We start from the raw sequence: 9,487 nt of genomic DNA, 5'->3' as shown, positions 1-9,487 counted from the left end.
AGCATGTTTTAACTAGATTCCAGCTTTAAAGCCCCTCCCTCTGCCCTCAGTTTATTAGATGCTTTTGGCTTTAATTAAAGCCAAGTAGAGATGGAAACTCAAGGCCAGTCATTTTAATGCTAGTCTTTCCAACTGCTCTGATTACATTACTGCAGCAAAATGATCAACTAGCATTTCAATATTTCTTCATTATAATTTTGAAATAATATACCAATACCAGCATTTTATTTTTAAAGTATTTAGAATTCATAATATTTTTAAACCAACGAAACTTAAAAATGTAATAGATTTTAAATAAAAAACCTCTAAAATTTAACTATGTGTAAATATTAAGCACATATTCTAATTCTGATTTAACTATTAGATTATTAAATTAATGCAAAAAGTATTATCAAAAGTTAGCAAGCTAAATACTAATGTAAGATAAAGATAACATAATAAATAGTACAAACTTTAAAACAAAACATTATTTCAGCTATTTTTTTAAAATTTAGCCTTTTTGTGATTTATAAGAAATATACATATTTGATACAAACAGCTCATGTAACTCAACAACAAAAAAACCCAATTGAAAAACGGGAAGAAGATCTAAATAGACATTTCTCCAAAGAAGACATACAGATGTCCAACAGACACATGAAAAGCTGCTCAACACTGCTAATTATTAGAGAAATGCAAACCAAAAGTATAATGAGGTACCACCTCACACCAGTCAGAACGGCCATCATTAAAAAGTCTACAAATAACAAATGCTGGAGAGGGTGTAGAAAAAAGGGAACCCTCCTACACCGTTGGTGAGAATGTAAGTTGGTATAGCCACTGTGGAAAACAGTATGGAGGTTCCTCAGAAAACTAAAAACAGAATTACCATATGATCCAGCAATCCCACTCCTGGGCATATATCTGGACAAAACTCTAATTCAAAAAGATACATGCACCCGTTGTTCATAGCAGCACTATTTACACTAGCCAAGACATGGAAACAACCTAATCATCCATTGACAGATGAATGGATAAAGAAGATGTGGTGCATATATACAGTGGAATACTACTCAGCCATAGAAAAGAATGCAATAATGCCATTTGCAGCAACATGGATGGACCTAGAGATTATCATACTAAGTAAAGTCAGTCAGAAAAAGACAAATACTATATTATATCACTTATATGTGGAATCTAACCTATGACACAAATGAACCTATCTAGGAAATAGAAACAGACTCACAGATCTAGAGAACAGACTTGTGGTTGCCAAGTGGGAGGGAAGGTGGGGGAGGGACGGATTGGGAGTTTGGGGTTAGTAGATGTAAACTATTAAATATAGAATGGATATACATTCTTTTTGATATTCTTTTCCGTTATGTTTTATCACAAGATATTGGATATAGTTCCCTGTGCTATCCAGTAGGTCCTACTGTAGGTTCAATATCCTGTGATAAAACATAATGGAAAAGAATATGATAAAGAATGTATATATATGTGTAACTGAATCACTTTGCTGTACACCAGAAACTAACACAACATTGTAAATCAACTATACTTCAATTAAAAAAAAAAAAAGAAATATATATATTTGGTCATTCTCAGATGTATTTGGTCTTCTTCCACAGTTCCCGGCTCACAGCTCCCCAAACCCTTGGAATTTTCTTATCAGTAAGAGCAATGGGAGCATCTTTTGTTATATTTGGTCTCTTGTCCTCAGCTCCATGAAACACTTCAGGGCCAAAAAGGTGAAATGGGTGTCTTGTTTTTCATAACAAGCCGTTTCCATCACAACTGGGTTTTATGTTAATGAAGGTGACTTTGGATCCCACCCCAGGGTATGGGGCCGGTTGCCAGGAGAACCAACCTCATGAACAGAGGGTTGGAACTCTGAGTCCTGCTCCCTGATTTCTGGGGAAAGGAAAGGAGCTTGAGGTTGAATCAACTGCCATTGGCCAATGATTTAGTCAATCATGACTATGTAATGAAGCCTCCGTAAAAGCCCCAAAGGACAGCTTTTTGGCCCTTTTTCAAAGAGCTTCCATATCGGGGAACCAGAACACTTCTGCATGCCACTTTTCTGGGCCCCAAGTTCCACGAGGACATAAGATCTCTTGTTCAGGACCTCGCCCTATGTATCTCTTCATCTGGTTGTTAATTTGTATCCTTTAGTATCCTTTTATAATAAATCAGTAATCTAGTGAGTAAATGGGTTTTCCTCAGTCTGTCAGCTGCTCTGGCAAATTAAACCCAAAGAGGGGGGTCATAGGAACCTCGATTTATAGCCAGTTAATCAGAAGCACAGGTATCAACCTGGACTTATGATAGGCACCTGAAGTGGAGGGTGCTCGTGGGATGGAGCCCTTTACCTGTAGAATGTGATTCTATCTCTGGGTAGATAGTGTCAGAATTGAGGGAAATTGTATGACACCCAGCTAGTGTCCAAGAACTGGATCCAAGAATCCTTTTACAGTATATGTGTGAGGCAGAAGGTGCCTGCACGACCAGCCCCAATAGAAACCCTGTGCCCTGAGTCTCTAAGGAGCTTCCCTGACAGAGGGCATTTCCTGTTGTCAGAGAATCAAGCCCGTGGTATGTGACTCCACTGAGAGAAGGCTTCAGAAGCTTGTGCCTGGTTCCCCCCAGGGGCTTCTCCCCAAGCCTTTTTCCTTTGCTGATCCTGCTAAGTATCCTTTTGTTGTGATAAATTTAGCTGTGAGTATGACCACACACCCAGTACTCCTAGTCGATCATTGAACCTGGGGGCGGTCTTTGGAACCTCGACACAAATGGGTTTCATAAAATATTCTATTAAAATCAATGTCACCTGTTCCTTTTTGCTTAACGCAGCTGCTGGAAAATTGATCATGATGGATGTGCTCACGTTATGTTTCCATTGATGTTACTGCTCCAGCACCTTGGAATGGCAAATGCTGAAGCAGTGAGGCCAGAGCTTCCATTTTATAGGAGAAACTGAGGCCCAGAAGGGGTGGTGGGTGTGGCTGAGACCACAGATCAAGGAGGGAACAGGAGGACGTGAGCAGGGAACCTGCTGCAGGACTCCAGCCCCCAGGTACTTACCGGATGGACCTCGAGTGGTCGTCTTGAGGACTGAGGACTTTCTGGACAGGGGTGTCCAACTTCCTTTGTCACTGGACTCACTCCGGGCGCTGAGTGGCCACCTGGCCTGGTCCCCATTGGCCAGCCCCTTGGTTTTGGCAGCGGTCACTGGAGTGGCTTTGGGGGTGTCAGTGCCAGAGTTTGGGTGGGTGGGTGGCTTCCGGGCCCGGCCGAGGCGCTCTCTCAGCCGGGAGGCAGCGTCTAAGGGTCCATCATGCAGATACTAGGCTGCGTAGGCAGAGATGGGTCGATCTTGAGGGGTCAGGAGTGTGTCCTCATCTGAGTCCAAGGTGCTGGGAGTGGCAGGCAAGGGGTCTGAGTTAAGACAGGGTGTGCAGGGACTTGCTGACAGACGTCGGTGATGTCTCCTGGACTCCTGGAGTGCCCGCCAGCTCCTGGGACCGAGCGCTGCTGTCGTTGGCGCTGCCAGGGGACACGTGTGCCAGAGGCATGGGCACGGCCTTCCGCTGCTGAAACTCACAGGGTGACACCAGGCCCAGGGCCACGTCGTGTGGGGAGGCCCTGGGCCGCGCTCGAGGGCCGCAGAGTGCAAGGTTCAGCCCGGCTTCACTCATGGTGGCAGGTGATAGTGGTAGCACCTGCTCAAGGGAGACGGACAGGGACTCGTCCACCTCTGTGAAGCGTGGGGAGCCCAACTCGGAGGGCAGCGAGAGCGTGGTCACTGAGGGGGAGGAATCCGGCATGGCCTCCCCACCCCGCAGCGGGCTCAGTGATAGTGGCCCGCAGTTCTCAGCTGGCCCCTGGTGGGCTCCGACGGGCGAGGGTGTGCATGGCTGGGGCGTGCTGGCGGCCAAAAGCAGCTGCAGGGGTCTTTCCTCCAAGCTGCCACCCTCTTCGCAGCCAGCCGGGCTCAGCCCCAGCTCCGGCCTGCTCTCCTGGCTGGGCGTGGCCACCAGTTGCGGATCCCGGAAGCTGCCGGCCACGGTGGGTGGTCCGGCGTCTCCGCACCGGAAGCGGGGGGGCGGGGGCTTCGGGATGCGTTCTCTACTGTCGGGACACCTGGGCGGGGTGTGCTGGGTGCTCTGCGGGGCTTGGGAGCCACCTGGGTATTTGCCTTCTTGCTGCCGACCACGGTGGAGGCAGCCCGGCACCTCCTGTGGTCGGGGTCCTTCTTCACCTCCCTGGAGGTGGGCAGGAGTGAGGGGCGGCTTCGAAAACTGCAGGCTTAAAAGACAGAGTGCAACAAGCATGCACGCATTGAGGTGTCAACTATTTTGTGCAAAATATTTTAAGCTTCAGTTAAGAATTCTGATTTTTTACCTATAAGTAGAATGTCGAGGAGACAGTGTTATGTCAATCCAAACATTTTCTTCTATTTCATCTTCAGATGATGCTATCTCTTGTAATTATATAATTATATATACATATATAAATTTTTTGAAGACTTTTACTTGGGGGGAAGGGATCAGAGACTGAAATCTTTACATGAGACGTTCTTGTTTAAAGAAAGCTTTTCTAATCTGTCTTCCTCTTCCTTAGTTTCACTGTGTATAGATGGAGATTCTGATTTAGAATTACCTCTGTCAATTTTGATACTCATACTTTCCATGTTTGAAAGTCTTCTAACTAAAATAAAATTTATTCTTCCAGTAGAAGCTTTCTGGTACCCTAATATGGCTGCTTATTAAGCTCATACAAGCTGGGATGTGTCTAAACCTGTGGACTGCATATCGGCTTGGTCTTCGTGCACACAAAAACTCAGTCATTTAACTTAATCTCAAAATGTTAAATTACTTGAATTTCAGATTTTTTAAAATAACGATTTATACCCACAAAAATACAGTTCTCCAACACATTTCCCACAAGGACTTCATTTCTCCGTGCGCCTCAGATGCATTTCTCTGCTCTACCTCTCTGTCACCCTCAATCCCACCCTCTACCCTTCCCGTCTGTCAAAGGATTGCACTCTCCTTCCTTATTGTAAAATTAGAAGCCTTCTAAGAAAAACCCTTGCATGATGATTTCTCATCACTCCAAACCCTTTTGTCTTCACGAGTTTCTTTTCTCCCCGTCCCGTTCCAGGGGAAGAGGTGCTTTTCTTCTCACCTGCTTCTAATTCTTTTTCTTCCTGTTTCCTGGGAAACTTATTCCGTTAATTCTCCATCCCCCTTCCCAATTTTCCATCATTTCTAACTTCTTTCTCTCTGTTTCCAAATATGTTAGTTGTCCTCATATTTTTAAAATCACCATTGATCCGGTTATCTCCTATCCATCTCTTGTTTCTTTCACACAAGCAGTAGAGTAAGTGGGTCCTGACTAGATAGTCTGCTGCTCATCTTCCTGGGTTTGCAGCCCAGCTCCACCACCTGTTAGCTGTGTGACCACCAGCAAGTTACTTAATCTCTGAGTGTAAAATGCAGATGACCATACTGCTTTTATTAGCTCATTATTATTTTTTTATTTTCAAAAAGATTAACCATATTTCCCCCTATCTTTTCTTCTGTGGCCTCTCTTCCCTACCAAGTGTAGAGGGTTGGAAATTTAAAGTCAAAACATAGATATGCAAAAATGCAACTTCATTTTCTCACAGGTGAACTTAACTTACTCATAAGCCCGGTTTCTACTCCATGAAATTAGCCCTTGGAGGAAAATGAGGAGCTGCTGATTTTAAAGGTTGTCTGGTGCATCAAAGCTCAATTTAAGCCTCTTCCATTGCATGTGCCTAATTATATCTAAGGGAAGAGAAGGAAGCTCAGGGCAGTCCTATCAGTAGCCTTCTAGGTGAAAAAGAATGTGTAGCAGTTTTAGCCTTAGAATCAGAGACAGAAATTTTTATCCCTACAGCTCAATGTCAATTTCATTGACAAAGACAATGAGGTGTAGCCTGTGAGGGGATGCTTTTGATCACAGCATTATATCTGAGAAAATAATTTTCCTGTGCAACTGCTGGGTGTATCTTTCCAAAGGATGGACAAGAATAGGAACAATACTGTAAACAGTATTTCATTATTCTGAATTTTTTAGCTGACTATTCTGCAATATTCTCCATTATGTGTTAACACTCATCTAGCAAAATACATACATATTTACTAAAACAAAAAGCTTAGAATTTTTTAATAAATATACTTTAATACATTGTGGTATAAGGAAGTCTTAGCATCAAGTGCATTCTAAACAGTAGTTGCTAAATTGACCCACACCAAAAGAACAGCAAAACATAATCTTGGAGAGTTAATCTCTGACTGCTCAACCTTATCTCACGGTGGGGTGCAAAAGGATTAAAGACTGCATTCCTCCGGCCCTGCTTTTTCTCATGCGTTGAATCTTGTCTCTCTTAGGATACTGGAGCGATGCCTACAATAGCCTGAATTGCAGGAGGTAAGGCAGCTTAAATCAGAGAGACCATTCTGATTAGATGAGACTTGTTGCAAAATGCACCAAGTTTAAATTAGACTGAGGTTCTAGAATGAAGCGGGGGGGGTAATTAAGCAGCTTGTGGATGGAAGATTATTTCTACTCCAAGGAAAAATGTGCTTTGGGATTTTCTTCCCTCCTAAAGTCAGCCAAAACTCAGCTCCCCTCCCTCTTCACTTTTTCCTATTTACTGCCTAAAGGAAACACTATTCACAAAGACCAATTACATAATTATTTAATGATTTGGACGGCCATCTTCCCTGAACAAAATGATAGTATCAGGTGCTCATCCAGAGTGCAGCTTATGCAAGAGCGAAGACATCTGGTCCTTTGGGTCACCATGACACAGAGCTCAGATGTGGGGATGGGTGTGTACTGTGACACCAAGCCTAATTGATGGTCAGCCATTAAACCACAGCTGATAAAAAAACATCATTTTATAGTTGAGTCATGATTATTGCATTTTCCTGTAGGCATTTGAAAAGAAATAAATGTGACGTAATCTGTTCAGAACTACGGGAAATAAGTGAGCAATTCATGTACTAAAAATAATTGTCCCCTTTATTATTAAAAAAATGTGCATTTCACTAAATATGTCTGCTAATTTCTCTGATAAATATTTTAATAAAATAGATTTAGTAGAATCTTAATATATGACACAAATTCTCAAACCATCCATTAGCCAAGCTCATTCGTTTATTTATAGAAATACTAAAACATTTTCCATTACTAAGAGAAGTTGGTAGGTCAAGACTATCCCTGCAGGCATGGCTAACACAAGATATCAGGAAGTATAGCCTACATATTTTTTTTTTAAGTTTTAAGTCAAGAAAATGCACAAGTCATAAGTATACAGCTCAAAGAACTTTTTTTTTTTTTTTGCGCCACGCGGGCCTCTCACTGTTGTGGCCTCTCCCGTTGCGGAGCACAGGCTCCGGACGCGCAGGCTCAGCGGCCATGGCTCACGGGCCCAGCCGCTCCGCGGCATGTGGGATCTTCCCGGACCGGGGCACGAACCCGTGTCCCCTGCATCAGCAGGCGGACTCTCAACCACTGTGCCACCAGGGAAGGCCCAGCTCAAAGAATTTTTACAGAAGGTAACATACCCATCCAACTACCACACAGATCATGACACAGAACATTACCAGAATCCCAGGAACTTCCTTTGGGTCTCATCTCTGTAACTACCACTTAGAAGGGAATTGCTCATCTAACTTCTATCACCACACTTTAGTTTTCACTGTTTTTTAACTTTGAATGGAATCACACAAAGTGCATATACATGTGATCTTATGTGTCTAATTTCTTTTACTTGATAGTTTGTGAGATTTATCTATGGTATCACAGTAGTTTTCATTGTTGCATAGCTCCCTTGGGGAAATATACCCAAATTTATTTATCCATTGGTGGCATTTGAGTTGCTTGGGGCTGTTACAAACAATGATGCTCTGAACATTCTGGTACATGTCTTCTGGTATACATGCATAAGCATTTATCTTGGGAATAAACATAGGAGAGAAATTGCTGAGTCATAGATTATGTGTACAGTTTTCCAAAGTGGTCTTGCAAATTTAAACTCCCACCATTAGAATGCAGAAGTTCCAGTTGTTCTACATTCTCACCAACTCTTGGCATTGTCAGATTTTTAATTTTTGCCATTCTGGTAGATGTGTAGTAGTATCTCATCATGTTTTAATTTATATTTCCCTGATGACTAAAAATTTGAGTGTCTTTCTTTAATGTTTATTGGTCATTTGGATATATTCCTTTGGGAAGTTCTGGTTCAAGACTTTTCCTATGTATTAATTAGATTGTCCTGTCTTTTATTGATTTGTCAGACTTAATTAAATAATCTGGATGAGTCATCTATTGTATATAATTATATAGCAAATTTCTTCCTCCACTCTGTGGATTGTCTTTCATTCTCGTCATGATAATTTTTAAAAAGAGGAGCTCTTAATTTTAATTAAATTAAATTTAGTAAACTTTTCTTTTATGATAATTGCTGCTTGCTCTCTGCTTGTGAAATCTTTGTTTAACAAATCTTTGCCTACCACAAGGTCATAAAGATATTTTCTCTCCTATATTATCTTCTAGAAGTTTTATTGTTTTTATTTTTTCTATTTCACCTGCATTTGATTTTTGAGGCTTGTATGAGGTGGGGATCAATGTCCATTTTTTCCCACATGGGTAGCTAGTTGATTGAGCACTATTTGGACCTGAAACCATCTATTGCAATAATATTTTGTTTTTAATCAGTTGACCAAATATGTGTGGATCTGTTTCTAAATTACTCATCCTACTTTATTGGCCTAGTTCTCTATCCTTGGGCCAGTATCCTACTCTTGATTATTATTACTTTTAGCAAGACTTGATATCTAGTAGTCTAAGTCCTCCAACTTTGTTCATCAAGGTTCCCATATCTATTCTCAATTCTTTGCTTTTTGATATGAATTTTAGGATCAGCTTTATATTTCCTAAAAAAAAAGCCTACTGGAGTCTATAGATCAATATAGGGAAAAATTCTATCATTGTAATATTTAATAATTTTATCCATAAACACAAGTTATTATTCCATGTATTTAGGTCTTTAATTTCTCTCATTAATGTTTTAAGCTTTTGTATTCTTTTTTCTTAAAGTATCATTAGACTTTAATACTTTTTTATTCCATGAAAGAATCAGCAATTGATTTTGGGGTTTTTTTGGCCCCAATCTCATTGCAGAGTTTGTTGGAACCATTTTCAAAACTGCTCAGCTTTGTAATTCAGAATGCTGTCTTCACTTTGTCCTACCTGATGGAGGTGTGTGGCTTATGTTACTGAGCATTCACTAAGGTAAGTTTGCATGTGTGTATGTGTCCCTGGGAAACAAACAACTGGAAGAAACATATTCTTTCTAATCAGTATCAAATCCCTCTTAGGTTAATTGCCTCAATATAGTTAAAAGTGAGTAATTCTACTGAGGTCTAATAAAAATCATTAGAAGGAAACATCTTGCACACACAAATAT

General features: G+C 41.3%; 1 pseudogene; it reads right to left on the bottom strand.

The window, feature by feature from the left end:
• Positions 1-1,583: 1,583 nt before the first annotated feature.
• On the bottom strand, positions 1,584-4,672 carry LOC102983765 (microtubule-associated protein 1S-like; annotated as a pseudogene).
• Positions 4,673-9,487: the final 4,815 nt, after the last annotated feature.

This window comes from Physeter macrocephalus, chromosome 4, assembly GCF_002837175.3.
Source record: "Physeter macrocephalus isolate SW-GA chromosome 4, ASM283717v5, whole genome shotgun sequence".
Classification (NCBI taxonomy): domain Eukaryota; kingdom Metazoa; phylum Chordata; class Mammalia; order Artiodactyla; family Physeteridae; genus Physeter; species Physeter macrocephalus.
This window is presented reverse-complemented; position numbering and strand designations above follow the sequence as displayed.